We start from the raw sequence: 14953 nt of genomic DNA on the forward strand, positions 1-14953 counted from the left end.
CTCGGCTGGGTCCGGGTGAGGACGCGAGCAAACACAAGAAAGGTGCCTGGACGCACGGGCGGCTGAGCCCGCAGGGTTTGGGGCCACGAAGGCTTGGCAGCAGGGCCTTTTGTGGGTGAGGTGGGGAGGGGTCCTGGGCGTCTGTGTGGGAGAGGCAGCGGGCGGCAGGTAGCCAGCCAGCGTTTGCAGGAGCGCTGCCTCGAGCGCGTTTCAGCGGGCAGACCTAGTTGGGCTCTGGGGCCGCACCGTGGGACCAAAAGGGGACGCTGGGGCTGCATGGGCCGGGAATCGAACCCGGGCCTCCCGCGTGGCAGGCGAGAATTCTACCACTGAACCACCCATGCACCGGTGGCCAGCGCCGCCCGTCGCTGCCCCTCAGGCGCTGGCCGCCACCCGCCCGCCGCTGCTCACTGCTCGCCCGTGGGCATCTCTCTGCCCCGTTGCGGCAGGAGACGACGGGCGGGCGACCTGTAAGACAGGATCCGGGCACGTGCAGGACCCCGGGGCGCGGCGCTCTCGGAGGGAGCCCGGGGCGACGGGACACGGGCCCACGCGGCCCGTCCGGCGCCTTCTGCGCCGACCACGGCCGCCGCGACCCTGTCGGTGTCGCGTGAGGGCGCCGGGAGCCGACGCCGTCTGCCCGGCGCCGGGATCCCTGTGAGGTGCAGGCGCTGCGTGGTCGCTGCGGCCGCGCGCAGACGTGCCTCTCAGCGACCGCCGGGTCCCGACCCAAAGTCCCTCTGGCGGGCTGGCTTTCCGGCCGTGCCGGGGTGGGGCGTGCGAGAGCGGGCGGGGGAAGGGACGCCGGGCTCGGTCTGTGCGGGAAGCGCGAGCGCGGGAGGGCGACGCCTCCGAGCGCCTCCGCCACCGCCCCCTACCCGCCCTCCCCCCGCCATCCCATCCTTAGACCCGCGCTCAGGCCCAGGGACCCAAAGGCGTGTGAGCCTGGCTCCTGCGCTCTGGCCGACTGCGCTCCCGGGGTCCGGCTCTGACGGGGTGGTGGTGGTGAGCAGGGGCCCTTTGGCAGCGCGGCTCCTGGCTCGGGGACTGCGGGCTGAGAGGCAGGGAGCGCGCCAGGGCGGGCTTGGCTCCGGCCGGGGCAGCGGCTTCCCACGGGAACGGGCGCCGTGGCGCCGAGGTCGGGGGCGCGGGCCGGGCGCCGGGGGGTGGGCTGGACGGGCACGCAGGGCTTCCGCTCCCTCCCCAGCGGAGCACCCTTCCCGGGACGGACTCGTGCAAGGAAGGCCGGTGTGCGCTGGCCAGCAGGAAGGCTGGATGGCACGCGTCCAGGGCGGGCGGCAGGCAGGTTGCGGCCCGGCCAAGAACGCACGGCGGAGAAGGGTCGAGGGCACGCGGCAGCCCCTTGGCGGGCAAGGCGGGGGCTCGGCCGCCTCGCTGTGGCTGGGGAGCGCAGGCGGGCCGGCGGGGCGGGCGCGGAGGACGGGGTGCCGGCCTGGCGGGAGAGCTGGCGGGGGCAGCCGTGGAAGCAAGGCTGCGAGGGCGAGTAGGCCGTTCCCCGGGCAGAAGTCGGAGCGCCGGCGAAGGGAGGAGGGCTTGCCACCCGCCGCGGGGCTGCGTGCTTCGGCGCGGCCGGGGGCGGGGCGCGGCGGGGCTGTGGGAGTGGAAGTGGGAGGGTGGGCGAGTGTGGGCCAGGGGGAGGCAGGGAGGCAGGAAAAGCAGCAGCTGCAGCTGCAGCCAGCTGGCGAGGAAAGATGCGCTGAGAAGGACTGAAGGTGCCTTCTGTGGGGGTGCAGGTGGCGGCGGGAGGGCGTGTGTGGAGAAAGGCAGTGGCGCGCGGAGGACGGGTGCGTTTGTCCGGCGGGCCAAAAGGCTGGCTTGTCAGGAGTGGGATTCGAACCCACGCCTCCAGGGGAGACTGCGACCTGAACGCAGCGCCTTAGACCGCTCGGCCATCCTGACGGCGGGCCTGGCTGGGCGCGTGGCCGCTCGCCTGGCTGGGACCCGACGCGGCGCGAGCACCGGCGCCCTTGGCGGGCCGCGGGCGGCGCCACGCCAGGCAGGCAGGCAGGCAGGCAGGCAGGCGGGCGGGCGTCCGGAGTGGGGGTCGACGGAGCCGGCGCGCGGCGGCCGGCCGAGGCGCCTGGCTCCGCCGCCGCTCGCGCCGCGGACCCAGAGGGCCCTGGGCGGGCCGGCCCCTCCCCACCCGCGCCTGTCCTGGCCCGACGCCGGCCGGCGCGCGCCCACCGTGTCGTCGCAGCCCCGCTTGCCTTCTCGCGCCCCCTTCTCCCGGCGGAACGCCCGCGTTGGAGGCAAGAGGCGGCGCGCTGGGGAGGGTCCAGTGCCCCGGGGGTCCGGGTCCCTGTCGGGGTGGCGGGCTGCCGCTGTGACCGAGGCGGTTGGTCTGGTGCGCGGTTGGGTCGGGACCCGTGGTGGCCGGCGGCCCGTGCTGGGCAAGGGGAGGCGTGGGCAGGCAGCCCGAGAGCCCGAGGGCGGCCGGGCGGCAGGACGGTCGCCGCCGTCCTCGTTAGTATAGTGGTGAGTATCCCCGCCTGTCACGCGGGAGACCGGGGTTCGATTCCCCGACGGGGAGGCAACACACCCTTTTTGGTGGCCGCGGTCGCTCTCTGTCCTGCCGCCAGGCCCCGGAGGGCCCTTCGCCTCCTCCCGACGTCTTTGGGCGAGGCGCCAGGGCGCCGCCGACGGCGGTGCCCGGCCTAGCTCCCGGCGACCCCCTCTGCCCGTGCAGCGCTCCAGCCTGAGCCCTTTGTCGTCGGCGGGCGCACGGTCGCCACGGCGGAGCGAGGGCCTCCTTGGCGACCCCACGGCCTTGCCCGACCATAGCCGGATCTGGCGGCCGGCCGGCCGCCCGCCCACGCGCCGACCCCCAGTGGCTGCCTGAGTGGGCTCGTAGGCTCGCGACGGCCCCGCCGCGTGCAGGCAGGTGGGTCCCGTGTCCCCTTGTCGTCGTGGGAAGTGGCCTCGCCCAGCGCCCGGTGGAGTAGCGCTTTGGCCAGCTGGGTGCTGGAAGCTGCGCGCCCCGCGTTGCCCGCCGGGGGTGAGGGCGGGGAGGCGTTGGCGGGCCGCGGCGGGGAGCGAAGGGCCGGAGGGCCGCAAGGCCGCGGGGGCGCCGCCCTGGGGCGGTGGGGCCGGTGGATTCCCGGCGACCGCGTGGCGCTGGCGCGCTTGGGGCGCCGCGTGGCTGCTGGGAGCGCCGGCGGCGGCGGCGCAAGCCTCCGGCTGACGGGGCGTCGGGGCAGGGATGCGGAGGCGGCGGCGAGAGTATGCTGGGGCGAGCCCGGGGCCGGCGTCTGGCGGCCGCCCGGGCTGTGGAGCGTTGGTGGTATAGTGGTGAGCATAGCTGCCTTCCAAGCAGTTGACCCGGGTTCGATTCCCGGCCAACGCAGCGGGCCGACCTTTTGCTGAGTTCCAGCGCTCTCCCGGCAGGGGCGTTCGGGGGACAGAGAGGTGGGAGCAGGGAGCCAGCCCGCTGGCCGGCGGCTTTTGGCGTGTGTGCGAGAAGCCGGCGGCGCGCGGGGTGTTTTGAGGGTGCTGAAAGCAAGACGGCACGGCAGGGCAGGCGGCTGGACTTGCAAAGGCCGGGTGTGGGCAGCAAGGTGGCACGGGCGGGTGGCATGGAGGCGCGGGGCTCACCAGGAGCAGGCGAGGGCTGAACCCCGACGCTCCCTGGTGGTCTAGTGGTTAGGATTCGGCGCTCTCACCGCCGCGGCCCGGGTTCGATTCCCGGTCAGGGAAGCCTTTCTTCTTCCTCTCCGCCTGCCACCTGCCCACGTCCTCGATGGACACCCTGCCACCCTTTTCTTAGCCTACGCTTGCTCAGCGCTGCGCCAGAGGCCCCCGGGACCCTGCCCGTCCAGCCCCAGCACGATTCAGGCCACCTCCGCCGTCCCGCGGGGCAAAGGTTTTGGCCGCAGTGGCAACCTCGCGCCGCTTCCACCACGACGCGCCTGAGGCCTCCCATCCACCAGCCCCCCCCCCCAACCCCACCCCCCGCCTCCCTCCCTCCTGAGGGGCTGCGGCTGCTGCCCCTGGTGGTGGCGGTGATGCTCCTGGGCTTGTGCTGGTTCTCCTGCTGTGGGTGGTGGTGAGGAGGTGGGCTTGGATAGGGCCGGCGGCGGTAGGGGTGGGGGTAGGGCTGGGGGTAGGGGCGTGGGCTGTGGCGGTCGCCAGCTGGGGGCCAGCAGCGGCAGGGGCGGTGGCCACAGCCGAAGGTGAGCGAGGGGGATCTGCCTCTGGGAGTGGGGGCCGTGGCCACGGACCGCCTGCCTTGTCGTGTCTCTCATGCCAGCCACCTCTCTGGGCGGCTTGGCCAGTGCGTGCCAGGTCCCGGGCTGGCTGTGACTCCCGTGTGCCGCTGGCGACTCCAAGAGGGTTCTGGTCTTGAGTGGGCTCTGGGAGGCGGACCACGGCGCCCGGGAGGCATGGGTAGCAGTTCAGTCGCCCGGGGGCAGCGATGCCTGCCAGGGAGGACAACCCGACCATCGTGCTGTTTCCCTTGCCTGACCACAGCTCTCAATCCTACTGGACTGAGGCAAGATTTACCCAGGCCTCCCTCCCCCACTCGTAACCAAAGGTGGGCACTCGGGTGCACACACACACACACACACACACACACACACACAGAGCGCCCTCCAAACTGTCTATCCAGGATCCACTCCATCCCTCTCCCCACCCTGTCACCGTCTTCCCCTAGGAACTCTGCGCGAGGGTGATCCTCCAGCACAGTCTCCTCTTGGCCCCGTCTCGGCTGGTCTATCCCCAAAGGGTTTCACGTCTGTTCAAGGACTGTGTCCTTCGGAGGGGAAGTGGACGGCAGACGAAAGGCACCAACGTGCGGCGAGGGCGGCACACTCGGGTGCGATGGCACAAAGGCGAGTGCCCTGTGGGAAAGGAGCCCCCGTGGCCCGACGTGTGCTTGCCGTCGCCAAAGGAGGTTTCCTCGAGGCCCCTGCCGGGGCTGTGGGCGTCAGAGTGCATGGGGGAGAGTATCGGAGGAAGGTGCTTGGGGCCATGGCTGGTGGGCGCCCCACGTGGATCAGGGACCCGGGCAGGGCGATCGCGAGCAGAGGGCGCGGCGGCGAGCAGGGAGCTGGGAGGCAGGCCCCGGGGTGCTTGGTCGGGGCGTCTGCATGGACGGCCGGCGGGAAGGGGCGGCGTGGGGCTCTCGGGGACCTGGCCGAAAGATCGGCAGGCCACTCGAGCAGGGCCTCTACAGAAGCATGGGCGCGGCGGCGAAGCCGTGCCAGGCACATGTGAGAGGCTGGGACGGATCTGCGGTAGGTAGGGGTGGGCGTGGGGGTTGGGCTGGGGCTGCGGAGCCAGAGGGAGGCCCGCACTGGTGAACGCCAGGGCAGGGCAGGCCAGGGCAGGACGTGTGAGGGATAGCCCGAGCTCCAGGGGGATGTTGGGTGGGGAGGTGGGGCCGAGCCTGGAGTCTGGCGGGAAAGGCAGAGGGCAGGCCGTGACAGTGACGGGGCTGTGGCGTGAGGAAGATGGCGGGTGAGCACTCCATTTGGGTCGGGTGGCGGGTGAGCGGGGGCGAGCCACACTGGTGCTCGGTGCCACAGGCTGCTCAGGCTCGGCGGCGGGCTGTGGCTCTGGGCGGAGGCTAGGACGCAGGCAAGCGAAGGACAGAAACGGAGCGCCAGCGCCAGCTGGGGGCCAGACCCGGTCCGAGATGGGTGGGCCCACCGTACCGCCCCAGAGACCAAAGTCACCACCCATCGGGAGGGAGTGTCCAGTGTCGGGGGTGACACTGCTGGGGCCTCAGGGTGGGATGGGGCGGGGGTGGCTGGCAGCGCAGGTGGCTGTGATTTCATGAGGGCCAAGGAGAGCTCCCATGTGACCGGGCACAGTCAGCCCTCCAGGGTACACGCCCGCAGAGGGCAAACCTCGGGGAGGTCTGAGGGTCCGGACACCGCCACCGCCTCGGCAGCACCGCCTGCCAGGGCCCGTACACGGAGCAAACCCCAGCGCCCAGCCACACACGGCGGGCCCAAGAAGGGGTGGCATCGATGCAGCATGGCGCCATCACTCAGGCATCAGAAACACGTCAAGAATTGCCAGTTGTCACAAGCAATGATGCAGCTGGAGACTCTTACACTCGGCGGAGAATGTCAGACCGCGTTGGACCGAGGCATGTGGAGCATGGAAAATAATACAAAACGAAGCTATTTGCCAGGAGAAACCGACTCACGCAGAAACCCACCTTAGGGTAACGCAAGCGGAAAGGCAGCGCTGGAGGGATGACTGGGGAGCTGCAACGCACAGATACGCAGGACCCTGTCTAAAGGGAGAAGCGCCAAGGTTATCCAGTTCAACACAGGGAATCAGCGTCAGTGCCCTGGAGTAACCTCAAGTGGAAAAGAATCTGAAACCATATATGACACTCGAGATCTGCACAAGCAAAACAGGATCACACTGCGGTCCACCGGAAACCAGCACAATATTGGGAATCCACTGTACTTCCGCAACAACCGTGACTACGACGTCGGAGTAAGCTTTCAAAAGAAAACTAACTCAGCAGGCAATGAAGTCAGCGGAAAACAGGTGAGCTATGCCAACCCCACCCTGGGTACATATCCACGAAAGGCGCAGCTCTTCATTCGGAAAGACACATGCAACCCCCACAGTCACAGCAGCACCGTTTGCCATAGCCGAGACGTGGAGAAAACCCTAGTGCCCATCCCCAAAGGCTCAGCCACCAAGATGCAGTATCAGAGAAAGGGAGAGAATGGGATGTCACCGAGCCGTCCACAAGAGGCAGATAGTGTCACTGGCAGCAACGGCGGCTGGAGCTGCAGAATATTACCCTTGGTGAGGGAAGTCAAACAGACAAGGTCACGGATGGGTGGACTCTAAAGTGTTGTACAAATGAATCCCTGGGCCAACCAGCCACAGACTCTCAGACACAGGAAAGCCGCTTGGGGCTTCCCAAGGGCGCAGTCAGGGACCGAGGGATGATTGAGGAGCCGGGCTCAACGGATCAACCGTACCAGTACTGCGTAGGAAGGGGAGGAGGAACAAGGACACGCGGGATACCGCAGGGAATGAGATCCCATATGCTGTCATCACCCGCAATGGAAAAGAGCTGAACACATGAGCCCCCCCCCACCCACCCACAGACAGGACTGAACCCCAACGCTGTACAGCGGAAACGCACACCAGGTTGTAGATCAACTACGCTTCCAGGACAAGTGCTACTCCGTCGAAGTCAGTCAGTCGAGGATCAGTCCAGCAATAGGAAAAAGAAGAGCTTCCATTATGATCCAGGAAAGCCAACCCTGGGCACGCGTCGGGAAAAGACGACAAATACCCCTAATGGGGAGAGATGCAGGCATCCCCCAGGGTCACCGCAGCCCTCTGTGCCGGAGCCGAGACCCGCGGGAAACGCCCAAGTGCCCGTCGGCACGTGGCCGGCACAAGAAGGTGAGGGATATCTGTACCGTGGAATATGACGCAGCCCTCAAGAAGGAGCCGCCATCGCCATGGGCCGCAAGGTCAGACGGACCCACAGAAGGGTCCGCTCAGTGAAGTGAGTCGCTTGGATCGGGAGAAAGCTCTGTGGACTCTTAACGACGAATACAGACGAATCTATGCGCAAAGGGGAAAGCGACCTGGAGACCCCGAAAACGTACATAGGGCTACCCAAGGGGAAAGGCAGGGAGGGACGAAGTTGAAGTCGGATCAAGAGATAGGAAAGACTGTGCTTACAGTAGAAGAGCAACAGAGCTTTCCTCTGTAGCAGGAGAAGTGTATCTGTATCTCGCCTTCACCTACACTGGAAGACCACCTGGCAAAGAACAGGGGACTGAATCACTTTGCCGGGCACCTGAGACTCACCCAGGAATGTGAATCCGTTCTACTTGTGTTCGAAGAAGCAGAAAAAGGAGCAGGCCGTGGCTTGAAGCGGGGGGTGGGGGGAGGCAGGCCAGTGGGACAGATGCAAAGGCAGGTTCCTTGGCAAGAGTGGGATTTGGAACGGCTCAGGGAGGAACGGGGCGTGGGGGGCGGGGTGTGTGGAGATGGGGGAGGCGGGGAGCTGGGGGTGGGATGGGTGCATGTGGGGGAGTAGGGGGACGGTGAGGCTGCAGGCTGAGGTGGGGGTGCTCTTGGGGCAGGGCTGATGCTGAGGTGAGGCGCGCAAGAGGGTTTCAGGGGGAAGGGGTGGTGTTTGAGGCGGTGAGGGCGTTGCTGTTGGAAACCTATTTCTGCCGAGGCCAGGCCCGAGGGCGAGGGCCGGCAGCTGGTGGACTTCTTTGGAACTCGTCCTGCAAGACGTGGTCCAGGGACCCTGCAGGCAAAAGGGAGGTATGCTTGCCAGATGTGGCAGCTCCCTTGCTCCTGGCTGTGCAAACGTAGTGTGATTGATTTCTCTCGGAGTGTGGGGAGAGTGAGGCAGGGAGCTTGGAGACGGACGTTGTGAAAGATGAAGTGTGGTGCGGGCGGCTGCCAGCGGTGGGGTATTCCTGCCAGTGCAGTCCCCGAGCCCTCGGCTGGGTCCGGGTGAGGACGCGAGCAAACACAAGAAAGGTGCCTGGACGCACGGGCGGCTGAGCCCGCAGGGTTTGGGGCCACGAAGGCTTGGCAGCAGGGCCTTTTGTGGGTGAGGTGGGGAGGGGTCCTGGGCGTCTGTGTGGGAGAGGCAGCGGGCGGCAGGTAGCCAGCCAGCGTTTGCAGGAGCGCTGCCTCGAGCGCGTTTCAGCGGGCAGACCTAGTTGGGCTCTGGGGCCGCACCGTGGGACCAAAAGGGGACGCTGGGGCTGCATGGGCCGGGAATCGAACCCGGGCCTCCCGCGTGGCAGGCGAGAATTCTACCACTGAACCACCCATGCACCGGTGGCCAGCGCCGCCCGTCGCTGCCCCTCAGGCGCTGGCCGCCACCCGCCCGCCGCTGCTCACTGCTCGCCCGTGGGCATCTCTCTGCCCCGTTGCGGCAGGAGACGACGGGCGGGCGACCTGTAAGACAGGATCCGGGCACGTGCAGGACCCCGGGGCGCGGCGCTCTCGGAGGGAGCCCGGGGCGACGGGACACGGGCCCACGCGGCCCGTCCGGCGCCTTCTGCGCCGACCACGGCCGCCGCGACCCTGTCGGTGTCGCGTGAGGGCGCCGGGAGCCGACGCCGTCTGCCCGGCGCCGGGATCCCTGTGAGGTGCAGGCGCTGCGTGGTCGCTGCGGCCGCGCGCAGACGTGCCTCTCAGCGACCGCCGGGTCCCGACCCAAAGTCCCTCTGGCGGGCTGGCTTTCCGGCCGTGCCGGGGTGGGGCGTGCGAGAGCGGGCGGGGGAAGGGACGCCGGGCTCGGTCTGTGCGGGAAGCGCGAGCGCGGGAGGGCGACGCCTCCGAGCGCCTCCGCCACCGCCCCCTACCCGCCCTCCCCCCGCCATCCCATCCTTAGACCCGCGCTCAGGCCCAGGGACCCAAAGGCGTGTGAGCCTGGCTCCTGCGCTCTGGCCGACTGCGCTCCCGGGGTCCGGCTCTGACGGGGTGGTGGTGGTGAGCAGGGGCCCTTTGGCAGCGCGGCTCCTGGCTCGGGGACTGCGGGCTGAGAGGCAGGGAGCGCGCCAGGGCGGGCTTGGCTCCGGCCGGGGCAGCGGCTTCCCACGGGAACGGGCGCCGTGGCGCCGAGGTCGGGGGCGCGGGCCGGGCGCCGGGGGGTGGGCTGGACGGGCACGCAGGGCTTCCGCTCCCTCCCCAGCGGAGCACCCTTCCCGGGACGGACTCGTGCAAGGAAGGCCGGTGTGCGCTGGCCAGCAGGAAGGCTGGATGGCACGCGTCCAGGGCGGGCGGCAGGCAGGTTGCGGCCCGGCCAAGAACGCACGGCGGAGAAGGGTCGAGGGCACGCGGCAGCCCCTTGGCGGGCAAGGCGGGGGCTCGGCCGCCTCGCTGTGGCTGGGGAGCGCAGGCGGGCCGGCGGGGCGGGCGCGGAGGACGGGGTGCCGGCCTGGCGGGAGAGCTGGCGGGGGCAGCCGTGGAAGCAAGGCTGCGAGGGCGAGTAGGCCGTTCCCCGGGCAGAAGTCGGAGCGCCGGCGAAGGGAGGAGGGCTTGCCACCCGCCGCGGGGCTGCGTGCTTCGGCGCGGCCGGGGGCGGGGCGCGGCGGGGCTGTGGGAGTGGAAGTGGGAGGGTGGGCGAGTGTGGGCCAGGGGGAGGCAGGGAGGCAGGAAAAGCAGCAGCTGCAGCTGCAGCCAGCTGGCGAGGAAAGATGCGCTGAGAAGGACTGAAGGTGCCTTCTGTGGGGGTGCAGGTGGCGGCGGGAGGGCGTGTGTGGAGAAAGGCAGTGGCGCGCGGAGGACGGGTGCGTTTGTCCGGCGGGCCAAAAGGCTGGCTTGTCAGGAGTGGGATTCGAACCCACGCCTCCAGGGGAGACTGCGACCTGAACGCAGCGCCTTAGACCGCTCGGCCATCCTGACGGCGGGCCTGGCTGGGCGCGTGGCCGCTCGCCTGGCTGGGACCCGACGCGGCGCGAGCACCGGCGCCCTTGGCGGGCCGCGGGCGGCGCCACGCCAGGCAGGCAGGCAGGCAGGCAGGCAGGCGGGCGGGCGTCCGGAGTGGGGGTCGACGGAGCCGGCGCGCGGCGGCCGGCCGAGGCGCCTGGCTCCGCCGCCGCTCGCGCCGCGGACCCAGAGGGCCCTGGGCGGGCCGGCCCCTCCCCACCCGCGCCTGTCCTGGCCCGACGCCGGCCGGCGCGCGCCCACCGTGTCGTCGCAGCCCCGCTTGCCTTCTCGCGCCCCCTTCTCCCGGCGGAACGCCCGCGTTGGAGGCAAGAGGCGGCGCGCTGGGGAGGGTCCAGTGCCCCGGGGGTCCGGGTCCCTGTCGGGGTGGCGGGCTGCCGCTGTGACCGAGGCGGTTGGTCTGGTGCGCGGTTGGGTCGGGACCCGTGGTGGCCGGCGGCCCGTGCTGGGCAAGGGGAGGCGTGGGCAGGCAGCCCGAGAGCCCGAGGGCGGCCGGGCGGCAGGACGGTCGCCGCCGTCCTCGTTAGTATAGTGGTGAGTATCCCCGCCTGTCACGCGGGAGACCGGGGTTCGATTCCCCGACGGGGAGGCAACACACCCTTTTTGGTGGCCGCGGTCGCTCTCTGTCCTGCCGCCAGGCCCCGGAGGGCCCTTCGCCTCCTCCCGACGTCTTTGGGCGAGGCGCCAGGGCGCCGCCGACGGCGGTGCCCGGCCTAGCTCCCGGCGACCCCCTCTGCCCGTGCAGCGCTCCAGCCTGAGCCCTTTGTCGTCGGCGGGCGCACGGTCGCCACGGCGGAGCGAGGGCCTCCTTGGCGACCCCACGGCCTTGCCCGACCATAGCCGGATCTGGCGGCCGGCCGGCCGCCCGCCCACGCGCCGACCCCCAGTGGCTGCCTGAGTGGGCTCGTAGGCTCGCGACGGCCCCGCCGCGTGCAGGCAGGTGGGTCCCGTGTCCCCTTGTCGTCGTGGGAAGTGGCCTCGCCCAGCGCCCGGTGGAGTAGCGCTTTGGCCAGCTGGGTGCTGGAAGCTGCGCGCCCCGCGTTGCCCGCCGGGGGTGAGGGCGGGGAGGCGTTGGCGGGCCGCGGCGGGGAGCGAAGGGCCGGAGGGCCGCAAGGCCGCGGGGGCGCCGCCCTGGGGCGGTGGGGCCGGTGGATTCCCGGCGACCGCGTGGCGCTGGCGCGCTTGGGGCGCCGCGTGGCTGCTGGGAGCGCCGGCGGCGGCGGCGCAAGCCTCCGGCTGACGGGGCGTCGGGGCAGGGATGCGGAGGCGGCGGCGAGAGTATGCTGGGGCGAGCCCGGGGCCGGCGTCTGGCGGCCGCCCGGGCTGTGGAGCGTTGGTGGTATAGTGGTGAGCATAGCTGCCTTCCAAGCAGTTGACCCGGGTTCGATTCCCGGCCAACGCAGCGGGCCGACCTTTTGCTGAGTTCCAGCGCTCTCCCGGCAGGGGCGTTCGGGGGACAGAGAGGTGGGAGCAGGGAGCCAGCCCGCTGGCCGGCGGCTTTTGGCGTGTGTGCGAGAAGCCGGCGGCGCGCGGGGTGTTTTGAGGGTGCTGAAAGCAAGACGGCACGGCAGGGCAGGCGGCTGGACTTGCAAAGGCCGGGTGTGGGCAGCAAGGTGGCACGGGCGGGTGGCATGGAGGCGCGGGGCTCACCAGGAGCAGGCGAGGGCTGAACCCCGACGCTCCCTGGTGGTCTAGTGGTTAGGATTCGGCGCTCTCACCGCCGCGGCCCGGGTTCGATTCCCGGTCAGGGAAGCCTTTCTTCTTCCTCTCCGCCTGCCACCTGCCCACGTCCTCGATGGACACCCTGCCACCCTTTTCTTAGCCTACGCTTGCTCAGCGCTGCGCCAGAGGCCCCCGGGACCCTGCCCGTCCAGCCCCAGCACGATTCAGGCCACCTCCGCCGTCCCGCGGGGCAAAGGTTTTGGCCGCAGTGGCAACCTCGCGCCGCTTCCACCACGACGCGCCTGAGGCCTCCCATCCACCAGCCCCCCCCCCCAACCCCACCCCCCGCCTCCCTCCCTCCTGAGGGGCTGCGGCTGCTGCCCCTGGTGGTGGCGGTGATGCTCCTGGGCTTGTGCTGGTTCTCCTGCTGTGGGTGGTGGTGAGGAGGTGGGCTTGGATAGGGCCGGCGGCGGTAGGGGTGGGGGTAGGGCTGGGGGTAGGGGCGTGGGCTGTGGCGGTCGCCAGCTGGGGGCCAGCAGCGGCAGGGGCGGTGGCCACAGCCGAAGGTGAGCGAGGGGGATCTGCCTCTGGGAGTGGGGGCCGTGGCCACGGACCGCCTGCCTTGTCGTGTCTCTCATGCCAGCCACCTCTCTGGGCGGCTTGGCCAGTGCGTGCCAGGTCCCGGGCTGGCTGTGACTCCCGTGTGCCGCTGGCGACTCCAAGAGGGTTCTGGTCTTGAGTGGGCTCTGGGAGGCGGACCACGGCGCCCGGGAGGCATGGGTAGCAGTTCAGTCGCCCGGGGGCAGCGATGCCTGCCAGGGAGGACAACCCGACCATCGTGCTGTTTCCCTTGCCTGACCACAGCTCTCAATCCTACTGGACTGAGGCAAGATTTACCCAGGCCTCCCTCCCCCACTCGTAACCAAAGGTGGGCACTCGGGTGCACACACACACACACACACACACACACACACACAGAGCGCCCTCCAAACTGTCTATCCAGGATCCACTCCATCCCTCTCCCCACCCTGTCACCGTCTTCCCCTAGGAACTCTGCGCGAGGGTGATCCTCCAGCACAGTCTCCTCTTGGCCCCGTCTCGGCTGGTCTATCCCCAAAGGGTTTCACGTCTGTTCAAGGACTGTGTCCTTCGGAGGGGAAGTGGACGGCAGACGAAAGGCACCAACGTGCGGCGAGGGCGGCACACTCGGGTGCGATGGCACAAAGGCGAGTGCCCTGTGGGAAAGGAGCCCCCGTGGCCCGACGTGTGCTTGCCGTCGCCAAAGGAGGTTTCCTCGAGGCCCCTGCCGGGGCTGTGGGCGTCAGAGTGCATGGGGGAGAGTATCGGAGGAAGGTGCTTGGGGCCATGGCTGGTGGGCGCCCCACGTGGATCAGGGACCCGGGCAGGGCGATCGCGAGCAGAGGGCGCGGCGGCGAGCAGGGAGCTGGGAGGCAGGCCCCGGGGTGCTTGGTCGGGGCGTCTGCATGGACGGCCGGCGGGAAGGGGCGGCGTGGGGCTCTCGGGGACCTGGCCGAAAGATCGGCAGGCCACTCGAGCAGGGCCTCTACAGAAGCATGGGCGCGGCGGCGAAGCCGTGCCAGGCACATGTGAGAGGCTGGGACGGATCTGCGGTAGGTAGGGGTGGGCGTGGGGGTTGGGCTGGGGCTGCGGAGCCAGAGGGAGGCCCGCACTGGTGAACGCCAGGGCAGGGCAGGCCAGGGCAGGACGTGTGAGGGATAGCCCGAGCTCCAGGGGGATGTTGGGTGGGGAGGTGGGGCCGAGCCTGGAGTCTGGCGGGAAAGGCAGAGGGCAGGCCGTGACAGTGACGGGGCTGTGGCGTGAGGAAGATGGCGGGTGAGCACTCCATTTGGGTCGGGTGGCGGGTGAGCGGGGGCGAGCCACACTGGTGCTCGGTGCCACAGGCTGCTCAGGCTCGGCGGCGGGCTGTGGCTCTGGGCGGAGGCTAGGACGCAGGCAAGCGAAGGACAGAAACGGAGCGCCAGCGCCAGCTGGGGGCCAGACCCGGTCCGAGATGGGTGGGCCCACCGTACCGCCCCAGAGACCAAAGTCACCACCCATCGGGAGGGAGTGTCCAGTGTCGGGGGTGACACTGCTGGGGCCTCAGGGTGGGATGGGGCGGGGGTGGCTGGCAGCGCAGGTGGCTGTGATTTCATGAGGGCCAAGGAGAGCTCCCATGTGACCGGGCACAGTCAGCCCTCCAGGGCACACGCCCGCAGAGGGCAAACCTCGGGGAGGTCTGAGGGTCCGGACACCGCCACCGCCTCGGCAGCACCGCCTGCCAGGGCCCGTACACGGAGCAAACCCCAGCGCCCAGCCACACACGGCGGGCCCAAGAAGGGGTGGCATCGATGCAGCATGGCGCCATCACTCAGGCATCAGAAACACGTCAAGAATTGCCAGTTGTCACAAGCAATGATGCAGCTGGAGACTCTTACACTCGGCGGAGAATGTCAGACCGCGTTGGACCGAGGCATGTGGAGCATGGAAAATAATACAAAACGAAGCTATTTGCCAGGAGAAACCGACTCACGCAGAAACCCACCTTAGGGTAACGCAAGCGGAAAGGCAGCGCTGGAGGGATGACTGGGGAGCTGCAACGCACAGATACGCAGGACCCTGTCTAAAGGGAGAAGCGCCAAGGTTATCCAGTTCAACACAGGGAATCAGCGTCAGTGCCCTGGAGTAACCTCAAGTGGAAAAGAATCTGAAACCATATATGACACTCGAGATCTGCACAAGCAAAACAGGATCACACTGCGGTCCACCGGAAACCAGCACAATATTGGGAATCCACTGTACTTCCGCAACAACCGTGACTACGACGTCGGAGTAAGCTTTC

At 69.4% G+C, this 14953-nt stretch overlaps 10 non-coding genes across 10 annotated transcripts; 6 read left to right on the forward strand and 4 right to left on the reverse strand.

Annotated features, from left to right (window-relative positions):
* Window positions 1–273: 273 nt before the first annotated feature.
* TRNAG-GCC (transfer RNA glycine (anticodon GCC)) lies at window positions 274–344 on the reverse strand. The gene has a single exon. It is a non-coding gene; the product is annotated as a tRNA-Gly (tRNA).
* Window positions 345–1837: 1493 nt separating this feature from the next.
* Window positions 1838–1920, reverse strand: TRNAL-CAG (transfer RNA leucine (anticodon CAG)). The gene has a single exon. It is a non-coding gene; the product is annotated as a tRNA-Leu (tRNA).
* Window positions 1921–2479: 559 nt separating this feature from the next.
* On the forward strand, window positions 2480–2551 carry TRNAD-GUC (transfer RNA aspartic acid (anticodon GUC)). The gene has a single exon. It is a non-coding gene; the product is annotated as a tRNA-Asp (tRNA).
* Window positions 2552–3292: 741 nt separating this feature from the next.
* On the forward strand, window positions 3293–3364 carry TRNAG-UCC (transfer RNA glycine (anticodon UCC)). The gene has a single exon. It is a non-coding gene; the product is annotated as a tRNA-Gly (tRNA).
* Window positions 3365–3642: 278 nt separating this feature from the next.
* TRNAE-CUC (transfer RNA glutamic acid (anticodon CUC)) lies at window positions 3643–3714 on the forward strand. The gene has a single exon. It is a non-coding gene; the product is annotated as a tRNA-Glu (tRNA).
* Window positions 3715–8742: 5028 nt separating this feature from the next.
* On the reverse strand, window positions 8743–8813 carry TRNAG-GCC (transfer RNA glycine (anticodon GCC)). Its single transcript has one exon. It is a non-coding gene; the product is annotated as a tRNA-Gly (tRNA).
* A 1493-nt stretch (window positions 8814–10306) lies between these two features.
* TRNAL-CAG (transfer RNA leucine (anticodon CAG)) lies at window positions 10307–10389 on the reverse strand. Its single transcript has one exon. It is a non-coding gene; the product is annotated as a tRNA-Leu (tRNA).
* Window positions 10390–10948: 559 nt separating this feature from the next.
* Window positions 10949–11020, forward strand: TRNAD-GUC (transfer RNA aspartic acid (anticodon GUC)). The gene has a single exon. It is a non-coding gene; the product is annotated as a tRNA-Asp (tRNA).
* Window positions 11021–11761: 741 nt separating this feature from the next.
* On the forward strand, window positions 11762–11833 carry TRNAG-UCC (transfer RNA glycine (anticodon UCC)). The gene has a single exon. It is a non-coding gene; the product is annotated as a tRNA-Gly (tRNA).
* A 278-nt stretch (window positions 11834–12111) lies between these two features.
* Window positions 12112–12183, forward strand: TRNAE-CUC (transfer RNA glutamic acid (anticodon CUC)). The gene has a single exon. It is a non-coding gene; the product is annotated as a tRNA-Glu (tRNA).
* The last annotated feature ends 2770 nt before the right edge of the window (window positions 12184–14953 follow it).

This window comes from Ovis canadensis, chromosome 1 (genome assembly GCF_042477335.2).
Source record: "Ovis canadensis isolate MfBH-ARS-UI-01 breed Bighorn chromosome 1, ARS-UI_OviCan_v2, whole genome shotgun sequence".
In the NCBI taxonomy this organism is placed as follows: domain Eukaryota; kingdom Metazoa; phylum Chordata; class Mammalia; order Artiodactyla; family Bovidae; genus Ovis; species Ovis canadensis.